We start from the raw sequence: 16788 nt of genomic DNA, 5'->3' as shown, positions 1-16788 counted from the left end.
GCTAACCGTTACACAACGGAACGCTTGTTGCGTGTGATTTTTTTATGAAAAAAAAATAGATGGAGAGGGATTAACTCTGCTTAATCATTTTTGGCGATTAGAATCCTTTTGTCATCTGATTTTTTGGAGACAGATGCGCTTACACACATGTAATAATTTTTTTTAACCAAATTTCAAACATTGTGTGGTTTATTATTTTTGAGAAGAATGTCTTTTGGTGGTCCACCATCCTACATTAAAGAGTCTACTGAACAGCTGTATATGTGCTTGTTTTAAAAAAAAAACAGGTATTTTGTCAGACAATTTCAATAAAATTTTGTGTTTTTTTTGGGGTGGATTGTGAAGCCCGGGTGTGTACTCGTGCATCAGCCAACTCCAGGCTGTGTCTTTCAGGCAATCTATGGGTTCCTGATGCCGCAGAGGAGGGGCCTGGGTCTGGGAATTAAACATTTTTGGATTGCGGGTGCTACCAAAAAAGATGGACACACCCTAATCCGTTCAGTGGAGCGCGCCTGCGGCCCTGGACATCTGTTATTGCTCGATCTCAGGAGAAGGGGGGTTCATCATCGGGAGAAGAGAGATGCAGGTTGCCCTTGAGTCAGCAAGGCGGTAGCACGGTTGGCAGTCAGCGTGGTGTGGCAGTAGTGGAAATTCTGGAGCCAAACGTGCCCGGGGGAGACCACCTGCTTCGCGGCAGCTTACCTTTCCGGGAGTTAGCGGGTTATCAGCACCGGTCGATAAAAGATAGAGACACGCTAATCCGTTCAGTGGAGCGCCCCTGCGGCCCCGGAAATCTGAGGGCATAACACACCTGGTATTGCTCGATCTCGCAATTGATCGTGCAAAGGTAGGGGGTTATTAAAGCCTCTTGGATACTGCTGAGGCCTACTCCTGACTGCTCCTGGTGTAATGTATGGGGTAATTAAACACTCTTGGGTAGTGTTTTTTTTTTATTTACTGATAATTTTATCGGTAATAAAATTGAATTTTCCAGAATGCTAATCGTTACACAACGGAACGCTTGTTGCGTGTGATTTTTTAATGAAAAAAAAACAAAAAAACGGACAGGGATTAACTCTGCTTCACCATTTTGGGCGAAAAAATTCCTTTGGTGATCTGATCTTTTGGAGACAGATGCGCTTACACACATATTGAATTAGTTTTTGTAAAAAAAATTCAAACATTGTGTGGTTTATTATTTTTGAGAAGAATGTCTTTGGGTGGTCCACCGTCCTGCATTATAGAGTCTTGTGAAATGTTGGATATGCGCTTGTTCTTACACAAAGGTATTTCTAAAAAAATTCTAAAATGTTGTTGTTTTTTGGAGGGGATTATGAAGCCCGGGTGTGTACTGGTGCATCAGCCAACTCCAGGCTGTGTCCTTCAGGCAATATATGGGTTACTGATGCCGCAGAGGTGGGGTGCTACCAATGAGAAATCTTTGTCAAAAATTTCATATATTGTGTTGTTTTTTGGGGGGGATTGTGAAGCCCTGGTGTGTAATGTACTAGTGCATCAGCCAACTCCCCGCTGTGCCATTCAGCCACTAAATGGTCTCCTCTTGCTGCCAACATGTCCACACTATGTCATTCAGTCACTATATGGTCTCCTGACACTGATGCCACCACCAGGCTCTGTCATTGTGCTGATGTGCGGCAGTGATTCTAAGAGCGATGCCGGTAATCTGCATGCTATTCTGAATAACAGTATTATTTCACTACCCCAGCACACTCCATATGCGTTTTAGGACACAGCAAAGTGTTCTATACCCCTATAGAGGCTGTATGTAGGCTTGAAATAGCCTTTTTTAATATCGATTCGCCGCAAACAAATTCGGATCGAAACAAACTTTTCGGGAAAATTCGGCGAATCGGCAGAATCGAATTTTTGAAAAGTTCGCTCATCTCTAATGAGGATATAGAATTCTTTGTCCTTCCCAACTGTACTTCTGAAGTTCTTCTTGGCTTGCCTTGGCTCCAGCGCCACTCACCTACGCTCGACTGGTCTTCTGGGGACGTTAGAAGTTGGGGTCCTACTTGTCACATGCGATGTCTTGAAACCTTACTTGTCAGTCAAGTAACCATCGCTTCGCCTCTGCCAGGCCTGCCTAAGGCATACCAGGATTTTTCCGATGTTTTTTGTAAAAAGCAAGCCGAGGTCTTACCACCACACAGACCCTTTGACTGCCCTATTGACTTGCTTTCTGGCACTTCTCCGCCTCGTGGCAGGATTTATCCTCTCTCTGCCCCAGAGGCCCAAGCCATGTCCGAGTATATCCAAGAAAATCTAAAGAAAGGATTTATCAGAAAATCTTCTTCTCCTGCTGGAGCCGGCTTCTTCTTCATTGCTAAGAAAGATGGTTCCCTACTTCCATGCATTGATTATCGAGGTTTAAATAAAATTACAGTTAAGAACCGTTATCCACTCCCCCTTATCTCTGAATTGTTTGACCGTCTGCGGGGAGCAAAAATTTTCACCAAACTTCATCTAAGAGGGGCTTATAATCTCATCAGTATACGAGAAGGAGACGAGTGGAAGACAGCATTCATCACCCGTGACAGACACTTTGAGTATCTTGTCATGCCTTTTGGCCTTTGCAATGCCCCTGCAGTCTTCCAGGACTTTGTCAATGAGATTTTTCGTGACATGCTCTATACCTGTGTTGTAGTCTATCTGGATGATATTCTTATTTTTTTCTTCCAACTCTGAGGAACATTGCCTCCATGTCCGTCAGGTGTTACAGCGCCTACGCAAAAATCATCTCTATGCTAAGATTGAAAAGTGTCTCTTTGAACGTAGCAGTCTACACTTCCTAGGTTACATAGTGTCCAGCCAAGGCCTTCAAATGGACCCTGACAAGCTTTCTGCGGTCCTGGATTGGCCACGCCCCTCTGGACTACGAGCTATCCAATGCTTCCTCGGGTTCGCTAACTACTATCATCAATTTATTCCCCCCTTCTTCACCATCGTTGCACCTATTGTAGCGTTGACCAAGAAACACGCGAACCCGAGGTCCTGGCCACCAATGGCTGAGGAAGCCTTTAACCTTCTCAAGGCTGCCTTCGCTTCTGCACCTGTGCTGTCCAGGCCTGATCCCTCGAGGCCTTTTATCCTCGAAGTAGACGCTTCTGTTGGCGCTGGTGCCATTTTAACTAAAAAAAAAACGCTACTGGAAAAAATCACACTTGCGGTTTTTTCTCCAAAACTTTCTCTCCTGCAGAAAAAATTATTCGATTGGAGATCGTGAACTTTTAGCCATCAAATTGGCACTTGAGGAGTGGAGACACCTTTTGGAGGGCTCCCTGGATCCCATCATCATTTTCACGGATCATAAAAAATTTTCGTATCTCCAGACTGCCCAGCGTTTAAATCCTCGCCAAGCTAGGTGGACAATGTTTTTTGCTTGCTTCAATTTTGAAATTCATTTTCGTCCAGCCGACAAGAACATCAGGGCTGACGCACTATCACGTTCCACCGATGTCTCCGAATCTGAAGCCCCTCCACAGCACATCATACCTCCTGAGTGTCTCATCTCTTCCGCTCCAACTACTCTTGTGCAAGTTCCTCCAGGGAAGACCTTTGTACCTCCACGCCTTCGCCTCAAAATTCTTAAATGGGGTCACTCTTCTCTTCTGGCCGGACATGCTGGTGTCAAGAAGTCGGTGCAGTTGATTTCTAGACACTATTGGTGGCCTTCCTTGGAGAGGAATGTGACGGATTTCGTTCGGGCTTGTACCACCTGTGCCGTGACAAGACTCCACGCCAGAAGCCGGCAGGTCTCCTTCTTCCTTTACCTGTACCTGAACAGCCTTGGTCCCATATTGCTATGGACTTCATCACCGATCTGCCACCATCCCGCAATAATATAGTCATCTGGGTGGTCATTGATCGTTTTTCTAAAATGGCTCATTTTGTTCCTCTGCCGGGCCTTCCTTCTGCACCACAATTGGCGAAACAATTTTTTCTTCATATTTTTCGCTTCCACGGGCTTCCCACGCACATCGTCTCAGACAGAGGCGTCCAATTTGTTTCTAAATTTTGGAGGGCACTTTGCACTCAATTAAAGATCAAACTAAATTTTTCTTCTGCTTACCACCCTCAATCCAACGGTCAAGTAGAGAGAGTAAATCAGATACTTGGTGACTATCTGCGACATTTCGTCTCCTCTCTCCAAGATGATTGGGTGGACCTCCTGCCCTGAGCGGAATTTTCGTACAATTTCAAAAACTCTGAGTCTTCTTCCAAATCCCCATGTTTTGTGGTTCGCGGCCGTCACCCGCTTCCCCCCTCCCCATCCCCACTTCCTCTGGGGTTCCTGCCGTGGATGAATTGACGCAAGATTTTTCTTCCATCTGGCATGAGACTCAAAACTCGCTTCTACTGGCCTCATCTCGAATGAAGAGACATGCTGACAAAAAGAGAAGGGTTCCTCCGGTATTTTCCCCTAGTGACAAGGCATGGCTTTCTGCTAAGTACATTCGATTCCGCGTACCCAGTGACAAGTTGGGCCCCTGATTTTTAGGCCCTTTCAAAGTCAAAAAACAAATCAACCCTGTCTCTTACCAACTTCCTCTTCCCCCCTCTCTCCGTATTCCCAACTCTTTCCATGTTTCTCTTCTCAAACCTGTTGTTTTTAACCGCTTTCCCCCCAAGGTCGTGGTCCCTACCCCTGTCTCCGGTTCCTCCGATATCTTTGCTGTAAAAGAAATTCTGGCATCCAAAACCGTCAGAGTTAAAGAATTCTTTTTGGTCAATTGGGAGAATTGTGGCCCTGAGGAGAGGTCCTGGGAGCCTGAGGCCAATATTCTCGATAAAGAGCTCATCCGTAAGTTCCTAGGATCCAAAAAGAGGGGGAGACCAAAGGGGTCCCACATCCATCCCGGAGCGCTCACGGCGTATCTCCTCCTGCAGGGCCCCGGTCTGTCCCTCTGACCGGGAGCGCTGCCACAGTGCCGCTCCCGGCGCGCGCGGCCCAGCTTTCTAGGGCACACGCGCGCCGGCTCTCTTAAATTTAAAGGGCCAGTGCACCATAAATTGGTGCCTGGCCCAATTACTGTGTTTCCTATAAAACATCACTTCTCCTTCCTGTCCTTGCCAGATCTTGTTGCCTAGTGCCTTGTGAAAGCGTTTCCAGTGTGTCCTTTGCCTGTGTTTCCAGAACCTTTGCTGTTGCCCCTGACTACGAACCTTGCCACCTGCCCTGACCTTTCTGCTACGTCTGACCTTGCTTTGCCTTGTCCTCTTGTACCACGCCATCTCAGCCGCCAGAGGGGTTGAGTTGCTATCGGGTGGAATGACCTAGGGGTTACCTGCCGCAGCAAGTCCATCCCGCTTTGCGGCGAGCTCTGGTGAATACCAGTAACCCCTTAGACTCCGTTCCCCTGGTACGGCCCACACCATCACCTCTCTGGCACAGAGGATCCACCTCCATTGTCCTCACCATCCGCCAGCCCGGATCCTGACATCAGTGTTATTGGCGCTTGACTGCTCCTGCCTGGATCTCAAGCACTGAGCAGTCATTTGCCGATCGGACACTGAGGAGGCAGGTAAGGGCCCTCCCGGTGTCCTGTAAGCTGTTCAGGACGCCGCAATTTCACTGCAGCTGTCCTGAACAGCCTGACTGAGCAGCCGGGATACTTTCACTTTCACTTCAGGTGCGGCGGTCTGCTTTGATTGCCGCGTCTGAAGGGTTAATACAGGGCATCGCCACGATCGGTGATGTCCTGTATTAGCCGCGGGTCCCGGCCGTTGATAGCCACCAGGACCGACCCGATATGTCACGGGGTGACCCCGCTGCATATCGCGGGAGCCGGCAGAGGACGAAAATATACGTCCTTCGTCGTTAAGGGGTTAAACTTATAAGTGTAATACTCCATGGAGGTGTGGCACTCCCTTAAGCAATTGTTATTTCAGAGGCCTGGATGATCAGGGCATGTGTAGCACTGAGTGGTTGTGTCCTTCTTTATCTCCCTCCTGCGACACACTCTGCATTTTTTTCTGGGACTGACCGTTCTTTCCAGTGTGGGGGATCCCACCTGGAAGGTGTTGGCCTGGGACGATCCAGATACCTACAGTTCCAGAGGTACTCCAGCCTGCTCTTTCCTGGTTGCCAAAGATCAAGGCCTTGAGTACTTCCTCTTGGAACTTAAAGGGGTACTCCGGTGGTTAATTTTTTTGAATATATGGCATCTTCTTTGTAAGTTTAGTTTTTTTGCAATATACATGTGTTATATGTTTTGGCAGCATATATGTGTTTTTCTTACCTGTTTGTTGGGCAGGAAGTTCTGTAGTTCCGAGTGTTTTCTTTTACCGTTGTCCACAGTTCTGAGTCTGTGGTGGACAAGATGTCATAGCACTTCTTTTTCTCTGTCTGCATGAGAGGAATAAGCCACGCCCCCTCACCTCATCCAGCTGAGTACACAGCCCCTCACCTCCCCTCCCCCCTGCTCTGTATTCTAAGGACGCAGGTCTGTACAGGAGAAGAAACACAGAGAAGATAAGTGTTATCTGAAGGGGAGGATGACAAGGTGCACGCCCTGGGGATGTATGGACTGCAGGGGAATAAATCTCATACTGGGAATGATCTCTATGGGGGAGATTTATCAAAACCTGTGCAGAGGAAAACTTGCCCAGTTGCCCATAGCAACCTATCAGATCGCTTCTTTCATTTTTCACAGGCCTATATAAAAATGAAAGTGGTAAGCTGATTAGTTGCTAGGGGCAACTGGGCAAGTTTTCCTCTGCACAGGTTTTGATAAATCTCCCCCTATATGTGAAGGGGGAGGGGGGGGGGACTCCTGAATGACACATGCTGGGAGTTGTAGTCCCTGTTGTGTGTGTGTGTGCTAGTGTTTCCAAACCAGTGTGCCTCCAGCTGTTGCAAAACTACAACTCCCAGCATGCCCTGACAGACTTTGGGCATGCTGGGAGTTGTAGATTTGCTACATCTGGAGGTACACTGGTTGGGAAACACTGTTCTAGCCTATTCAGCATACACATCATGTTACGCCAGTGTTTGCCAACCAGTGTGCCTCCAGCTGTTGCAAAACCACAACTCCTAGCATGCCCAAAGGCTGTGAGGGCATGCTGTCAGTTTTAGTTTTGCAACAGCTGGAGGCACCCTGGTTGGGAAACACTGGTGTATGCCCTACAGAGGTGTGGGGAACTACAACCCCCAGGAGACTACAGAGGCAACATGATGGTGTTATACCACAGACTGAAGACTCCTGAATGACACATGCTGGGAGTTGTAGTTCCTTTTGTGTGTGTGTATGACTGTGTATCCGCACCAAAGCTGAGTATATTAGTGTGCTGTGTATAAGGGGGCTGACCTGGGAAAATAGTAGGGTGGGTACAGGGCGGAACAAACAAACAAAAAAAAAGGAGTCGACCCAAACCAGCAAGGCATGTGGCATGCTGGGATTTGTAGTTTTCAGCACAGCAAGAAGCAGGAAATAGAAGCAAAGATAGGAAAACAAAGTGGGGGATAAAAAGACAACAAAGAACGGAAATAGAGTAGGCTAAACAACAAGAATAGAAATGAAACAAAACAAATAGGGTAAGTCAAAAACGGAAAAACACGTTGACCACCGGAGTACCCCTTTAATGAATGTCCCTGGGTACTGGCAACCTGAACCATGTTGTCACGTATAGGCTGGGAAGGAGTGCACACTAATCTCGCCCGCTCCCCTATCCCTGCCTACTTACGTACCTGCCCTAAACGACAGGTCCGTAACCATGAAGACAGTCCCTTCCTGGGGGCATAATAGTCAAAACAATAAAGGTGCATAATAGTCAAAACAATAAACTACAATGAAACTGACTAGATCCGGGATCAGTGGGATAACAGACAAACTAACAAAATATAACTAAACACTGACACAATAGTCAAGAGTCAACTAACCGCGTCAAAGCCAGGAGAAGTCAGAAGCCAGTACCAAGTCGATAATACCAGAGGTAAAAGATGCCGGGTAAACAGGAGAAACAGGAAAAATACGCTAGTTACTAGAGCATGAGGGGTTTGTGGCCTTGCGTCTCTGATGCCTTCTTGGGTGCTCATCATCACTATTGATGATGAGGATGAGAAATACAAAAGAAAAGTGGGGTTTTCTTCGTCCTCACTGGCGCTTTAGGTTTTGGAAACAAGTAAAGCATATGTTTCCTCCTCCAAAAAAAACTTCCAAAAAAGTGCCTGCACCTCAAAAAAAAAAGCTGATCAGTGGTATTGCACTGGGGTGGGTGATACGCTGACAGTGGCCAGACGCTATTTTACAGGGAAGAGAATCCAGCCACAAAGTTAGCGTACAAAAAAAATCTGCACCCCAAAAATGCCCTGGGGGCAGACTGCAGCACCCCTGTAGGGCTTGGATCCCTTACCTAATCTAACTCTGTCCCTATGATTGATGGCACAAGATGGCACAGGATGCCAATACATTACACTTGGGGGGTGGGGGGGGGGGGGAATTGGCAGCACAGTGCTCACCAGCAAGTGTAGATGGGCAGAGTGGACAATGTTATGTTAACCCTCCCCTCTCTGCCCTTACTGCCGTGATTGGTCTGGTCATTGCAACCAGTGAATCATGGATGTCCTGGGGGGGGGGGGGGCATCAATTTCAGCAGGCATCTGATTCTGATCACTGCCCGGCAAGTGGCAATGACCGGAAAACAGGGCATACAGTGTCTGGAACGGGTTAAATGTTCTTGCAGAATTAGAAAATATAAGCAGATTTCTTACCTTTACGTTACCTATTTCACAAAAGACTGCACAGCTTTTCCCAAAATAACAAAAACTTGAACAATGCATGGTTGGTTTAGGTACCAGCCAAACCTTATCTCCTTTCACTTTAAACTACATCTTACGCAGATTTTAATCTTCAGGAAGACTGAAAATATATACCGTATTTATCCAATTTGTTAGTAGTCTGATATATAGAAATGCAAATACAGTAGAAGTACAGTAGGAGCAGTACAAAATTTTCCAAACTTCCAACCACGAGCAGGAGACCACCCAGTTCATAACCTGTAAACCATTTGAGGTCTAAGATTTTGTGGGAAAGCTTTTCATGTAGAACTGCATATAATACACTTAGCCTGTCCCATTATAGAATAACCTTAATTAAATTTAAAATAGATAGCGCAGTATCCTTAACATCAGTTAGCTTCATGCTTAACCACTACATTATGACAGATGCTCCAATGGATTTTGACCAAGAAATGGCCCTGTATCTCTTCAGTAGACAGGGTTAAATAGGGAGACAGAAAGGTTAGATTAGAGAGAACTACTTGAAGAAGTCTAAACAAGCTGTCATTGTAATTCTACTACTATTGCTATTTATTCCAAGGGAAACCCAACACTTCACAACCACATGACAGACGGATTAAGAGGAAATGAGCCTTTGTGGTCTAGCCATTAACGCTTAGGGGTCACTTGCTGAATTACTCATCTTTTTAGTTCATTATCACAGTTACTTTCAAGAACCTTGTTTGTGTAAAGCAAGGCTGAAAGAGAATAGCTAATAGCATGGAATTTAAACGTTGGCACCCTTGTGACCTTAAGGGTGATATTACCCTTGATGATTGCTTAAAGTTATAGTTATTTATATAAAAAATAATGTTAAGTAAAAAAAAAAAAAAAAATAGAGTGAAATCTAAAATAAAATAAGGGTGCATTTCAGTTTCCAATACTACAATGACATTTTTTCATTACTTACTAATAGAAACTGACATAATGCAGTTAAAGAGGTACTCACTCCAATGCCAAGAAATAGTGCATCAATTTCTTGGCAGCAACAATAAAAGATATATAAATGTGTAAATTACTTACATAGCCCTTTTGGTAACATTGTCCATCTTCTCCTCCTCTATAGCTCCAGCCAAAAATACTGCAGAACTCCAGAATAGCGATTGTCAACCCCTGTCAATAATAAATAATAAAACAAAATATAATAAATTAACAAACATTTCTAACATCATTTTATTATGGGTTACTGAGTGCAGAATGATTGGGGGAATTTAGAATTTCTTTTTTTTTAGCATAAGGAGGCAAAAAAGAAAAAGGGTCTGTAAATTTTCCAAATTCATTGTGGCCCAAACAGTATTAAATTAGACATGTATTCAGTCTCAATAGAAAAACATATTTGTAGTTCTTAAATGGGCGCTGTCAGATACAAAAACTTTTGATATGTTGTATGCATGCCAAACCAACAGGTTTTGCAATTGCTTTTGCTTTCATTAGAAAATGTTCAGTATTTCATACTGAAAAAGCTAGGGGAGATGTGAGCAGACAGCACACTGAGGGGGGGGCGGAGACCTGCACAGTGAGGCCACACCCCCTCCCTTTGAGAGGAATTCAGACTTGTGAGCTAAATTAAAAGTGTAATAAATAAATAAAGGTGCTAGAAACATAAAAATTTGTTGTACATGGTCAGAATTAAGTACAGAGTGATATATAAAAAAATGTTTTTTGTTGGATCTGACAGGTAGGAGCAGTCAAGCGCCAATGACACTGATCAATGGCATGTTAATACATGCCAGTGATCAGTGTAAAAGATCAGTGTGTGCAGTATTATAGCCCCCTAGTGCTACCATAAACCTTTGAAGGTAATGTCCCAGGCCCAGCAGCATCACTAAACCATATAGTTGCTGAATGACACAGCCTAGAGCTGGCAGCAGCATGAGTAGACACCATTGCTTCACAATCCCTAAGATTAAAAGATGAATTTTGAAATTTAAATTAAAGATTTATGGTAGCTAGTGCTACCATTAAAAATGTTTAGGCCCAGGCCCAGCAGCATCATAAGACCATATATTGGTTGAATGACACAGCCTGGAGATGGCTGAAGCATGAGGAGACCATACAGTGGTTGAATTGCACAGCCTGAAGGTGGCTGAAGTATGAGGAGAGACCATATAGTGTCTGAATGGCACAGTGTGAAGGTGTTGACAGCATGAGGACCATAATCTGGCAGAATGACACAGCCTGAAATTGGAATTTCAGGTAATGTCCCAGGCCCAGCAGTATCAGTAAACCATATAGTGGCTGAATGGCACAGCCTGGAGGTGGCTGAATCATAAGGAGACCATTTAGTGGCTGAATGGCACAGCCTGGAGTTGGCAGCAGATGAGGAGACAATAGGGCCTCACAATCTCTAAGAATAAAAGATGAATTTTGAAATTTCTATTGAAGATGTATGGTACCTGGTATACATAGGTAATGTACTAGGCCCAGCAGCATCACTAAAGCATGTAGTTACCGAATGATACAGACTAGAGTTGGCAGCAGCATGTGTACACAAGAGGGTTGCCCTAATATTAAATGATGAATTTTGAAAGTTCCATTGAAGATGTATGACTCCTAGCTCTACCATAAACATATAAAGGTAATGTCCTGGGGCCTTTTCACATAACCCTCCTCTTGCGTTATCCTATTACTGGTAACGCGAATCCATGTGATCACATGACCTGCTGTGCACGGAGAGGCTTCCGGTCCACATTACTTGGCGCCACGCACCAGGTGTGTCTCCGATTTCCCATTGGCACATACACACTATATATACCGAGGCCATCCCAGTCCACCTCACTCCTCGACAAAGCCGCTTCCGGCGAAATGCATCGGAGTTGTGGAGGTGGACTGGGGTGAGTCCTGTGTTTACCGGTACCAAGATTTCTCTTCTCTTATTTGCACATACCATCATCACTACTGCGGCTAGTTGTCTCATTTGCTGTTGTCATCTTTTTTTTGCTGCTAGTACAGTTAAATCATTAATTGTACACATACACCTTGTCTCATTTATCCTAACGCTATATAATTGCCCAATTCAGCACTGCATATACCTCTTCTTCATATATAATTTTTTTAGCTTGCTGTGATTTATTTATATATTTCTTATATATATATTTTCTATTTATATTTTATTCTATCTAGTTCCCCTTTTATATCCACGGTGTGCAGTGTGTTACTTTATGAATTTTGCACAATCACAATTTTTTGCACATATATTTTTCTTGTGGCCAACTCCCTACACTTTCTTCCTCTCCTTGGTATATGTATTCCTCTCACACATGTGACTAATTCCATAATTGCAGCTCACTAGTAGTCTTGTGATTTCTTGTATCTACTGATTATTCTTTAGTTTCATTGGTACACAGGTCGTCTCACCCCAGTATCTACCCTTATACTGTGTTTATATATTGATTTTATATTAATTATTATTAAATTTTTATACATACCTTTTATGAAATTGATTCTGTAGTCTCATATATATATATATATATATATATATATATATATATACATTTTAATTAATACTTGAATAAAATTATTTTTGCATACGATTACGCTTGTTATCAGTCATTTTTATTGTGGCTAAATTCACAGTTCTGTGTGGTCGTCCACACCTGTAGGTTGTTTTAATGTCCTAGGCCCAGTGGCATCACTAAACCATGTAGTTGCTGTATGACACAGACTGGAGCTGGCTGAAGCATCAGTAAACCATATATTGGATGAATGGCACAGCCTGGAGGTGGCTGAAGCATCTTTAAACCATATATTGGATGAATTGCACAGTCTGGAGGTGGCTGAAGCATCTGTAAACCATATATTGGATGAATGGCACAGCCTGGAGGTGGCTGAAGCATCAGTAAACCATATATTGGATGAATGACACAGCCTGGAGGTGTTGGCAGCATGAGGAGACCAAGTAGTTGCTGAATGACACAGCCTGGAGCTGGTAGAAGCATGAGTAGACACTAGGGTTTCGCAATCCCTAAGATTAAAAGATGCATTTTAAAATTTAAATTGAAGATTTAGTGCTACCATAATTTTTTTTAAGCCCAGGCCCAGCAGCATCAGTAAACCATATATTGGCCGAATGGCACAGCCTGGAGGTGGCTGAATCATGAAGAGACCATATAGTGACTGAATGGCACAGCCTGGAGTTTGCTGAAGCATGAGGAGACCATATAGTGTCTGAATGTCACAACCTGGAGTTGGCAGAAGCATGAGGAGACCATTGAAATGAAGGATTTTTAAATTTAAGATTTTTAAATTAAAATTGAGGATTTAGAAATTTTAACTCCCAAGATTTAGTGTCTCAGGCCCCGGCATGTGGGTACAAAGGACTAAATCTAACAAGGAGTCACATGTAACATGGAAGCACAGTGACAGAGCCTGGAGGTGGCATCAGTATGAGGGGACCATATAGTGGCTGAATTACTGCCTGGAGCTTGTGGCAGCATGAGGAGACCATATAGTGGCTGAATGGCACAGCCTGGAGGTGGCTGAAGCATGAGGATACCATATAGTGGCTGAATGAGACAGCCTGGAGGTGGCAGCAGCAGCATAAGGAGTCCTGAAAGTGACCCTAATGGAGAGGATTTTCTGAAACCGGGGACCAGCACCTTAATTATGTTTTGCAGTATCCATGGCAGCACAATGAGAGAGTCTGGAGGTGGTAGCATCAGCATGAGGAGGAGACCATATGGTGGCACAATGACAGAGCATGGAGGCGGTAGCATCAGCATGAAGAGACCATAGACCAGCACAATGAGAGAGCCTGGAGGTAGCAGCATCAGTATGATGAAACCATAGAGCAACACAATTAGAGAGCTTGGAGGTGGCAGCATCAGCATGAGAACCATATGCGGCACAATGACAGAGCCTGGAGGTGGTAGCATCAGCATGAGGAGACCATATGGCGGCACAATGACAGAGCCTGGAGGTGGTAGCATTAGCATGAGGAGACCATAGAGCAGCACAATGACAGAGCCTTGAGGTGGCAGCAGCAGCATGAGGGCCATGCCAAGTGAGGGTTGAGTCTGAGGAACCCACAGACTGTTGACTGGGGGTGTCGGATGTCACTTGGGATGAAGTGGATGACAGAGTGAGCCAATCAATCATGGCTGCTGGGTTGCTGGTTGAGACATGACTGCTAGCTGACACTGGGAGTTCAGACCTCTCGCTGCCACTCCGGCTGCCACACGCCCCTACTCTGCTGCGACCTCTGCCTGCGCCTGAGGAATTTAGGTCTCTGCCACTCCACTGTGCACATCCTGGCACTACTCTGCCTGACATACCTATTGTGTATATCAGGGGAGTACAATATGCTTCACTACGCTAAAAACTGTTTTTGTCTAGAACAGCAGCAGGTGTGTGCTATTAGCTGTTCTTTCACAGTATATAGGCCCTTGACAGATTAACAGGTACAAAATAGTACACTACTTAGATGTAGGTATCAGGTATGCACTTATGAGGGCAGAAAAATGCGCTACAGTACACTTAAAATAATCTGAGTACCACACAAGCCGGTGAGTACTTTTGCCTGGACTTTCACAGTATGTCGGCCCTTGACAGATTAACAGGTACAAAATAGTACACTACTTAGATGTATGCATGTGGTATCAGGTATGCACTTATAAGGGCAGAAAAATAGTACAGTACAGTACAGTACACTTAAAAAAAAAACGAATTTTAATAAAACCCCAGCTGGTGATTACTTTTGCCTGGACTTTCACAGTATGTAGGACCACAACAGATTAACAAATAAAAAATAGTACACTACTTAGAGATGTAGTTATGTGGTATGCACTTATGAGGGCAGAAAAATGCGCTACAGCACGCTTAAAAAAACATATTTTAGTAAAACACCAGCTTTTGATTATTTTTGCCTGGACTTTCACAGTATCTAGGCCCTTCACAGATTAAAGGGAAACTCCGGTGGAATTATTATTTTTTTTCATCAACTAGTGCCAGAAAGTTAAACAGATTTGTAAATTACTTCTATTAAAAAATCTTAATCCTTCCAGTACTTATTAGCTGCTGAATACTACAGAGGAAATTATTTTCTTTTTGGAACACAGTGCTCTCTGCTGACATCATGAGCACAGTGCTCTCTGCTGACATCTCTGTCCATTTTAGGAACTGTCCAGAGCAGCATATGTTTGCTATTGGGATTTTCTCCTACTCTTAACAGTTCTTAAAATGGAGTTGTCAGCAGAGAGCATTGTGCTTGTGATGTCAGCAGAGAGCTCCGTGTTCCAAAAAGAAGAGCATTTCCTCTGTAGTATTCAGCAGTTAATCAGTACTGTACTATTAAGATTTTTTTAATAGAAGTAATTTACAAATCTGTTTAACTTTCTGGCACCAGTTGATTTAAAAAAAAAAAAAGTTTTCCACCAGAGTACCCCTTTAATTTAATTTTTTTTTTTGCTGAACTACAACTCCCAGCATGCCTTGACAGTCTCGCCATGCTTTGAATTGACATCTGGAGCGCTACAATTTGGACACCACTGTATAGTCATCTCCAAACTGTGCCCTTCCAGATGTTGCAAAACTACAACTCCCAGCATGCTGAGACTGTCCAGGCATGCTGGGAGTTGTAGTTCTGCAACATCTGAAGGGCCAGATGTTACAGAACTATAACTCCCATCATGCCTGGACTGTCTGGGCAGCCTGAGAGTTGTAATTTTGCAACATCTGGAAGGACACAGTTTGGAGACCACTGCACAGTGCTTTCCAAACTGTGGCCCTCCAGATGTTGCAAAACTACAACTCCCAGCATGCCCAGACAGCCAAAGGCATGCTGGGAGTTGTAGTTTTGAAACTCCTAGAAGCTGCAGTGAAGATCACTTTACGGCAATCTTCACTGCAGCATCTAACACCACATGCCGCACCACATGCCCGCCGCTAGTCTCTGGTCCCCGAAGGTAACTGCTGACGGTCACCGCCGCATCCACAGCCCCCTCACCTCGCCGCCATCTTCCCCCGCTCTGCCCCGACATCCAGGGGTGGGCAGAGCAAGGGAAATTAACTTTCACCCCCGCCCCTGCCCTGCGATTCGCCGATCTCAGTCCTGATCGGCCAATCGCAGGGGATAGGAGGAGGTGGCACCCTGCCACCTCACTCCTATCCTTCAGGATGGTCAGAGCTGTCTCTGCTGACAGCTCCAATCATCGCTTTTTTCCGGGCTATCAGAGACCCGATCAGACCGGAATAGCCGCAAGTCAACAATCTGAATTGATCGGCGATTTGCAGTGATTGCCGACATGGGGGGGTCTCAGGAACTCCCCCGGGCATTTGCACAGGATGCCTGCTGAATGATTGCGTGGCGGGGACCAAAATTCCCAGGGGTGTACAGGTACGCCATTGGTCCTTAAGTACCAGGGTGCAATGGTGTACCTGTATGCCCTTTGTCCCCAAGAGGTTATGGTAAAAAATGGGTCTATCCTTAAGGGGTTAATCTATGTAAAACACATTTTATATCTCTCTGGGGGGATTTTTTTTATATGCAATCATTGATCAATGCTATAGCAAAACAGCCAATTTGCACCAACTAAGAAATGCTTAGTGACATAGATTGTGACTTTGCCCTCAGAAATAAAAGTACACAAGCTGCATGGGACATTTTTGAAAGCATTCTGAATAGATCTTGTGACTGACATGAACCCTACGGGAATAAATGTGTTACAAATAGGAGAAAACCAATGTGTTAATTAAAACAGTTAGGGATGCCATAAATGATAAAAAATAGTAGAGGAAGAGTGGTGCAGTTGCCCATATCAAGCAATCAGATTCCTTTTTTTATTTTTCACAGGCCTCTTTAAAAATGAAAGAAGTGAGCTTCCTCTACCCAGGTTTTGATCGATCTCCCCGTATGTACCTATGTAGCTATGGGCGATGTCATACTCTGAGAAAATCAGTGGACATATATTCAACATAGTGGCCCTGATTTACTATTGTAAATCCAACCTGTTTTGTAGGGTTGTGCTCCAAAATGTGGCGCAGTGCGCCAG

Source organism: Hyla sarda, chromosome 5 (assembly GCF_029499605.1).
Source record: "Hyla sarda isolate aHylSar1 chromosome 5, aHylSar1.hap1, whole genome shotgun sequence".
Taxonomy (NCBI): domain Eukaryota; kingdom Metazoa; phylum Chordata; class Amphibia; order Anura; family Hylidae; genus Hyla; species Hyla sarda.
Note: the sequence above shows the minus strand (reverse complement) of the source record.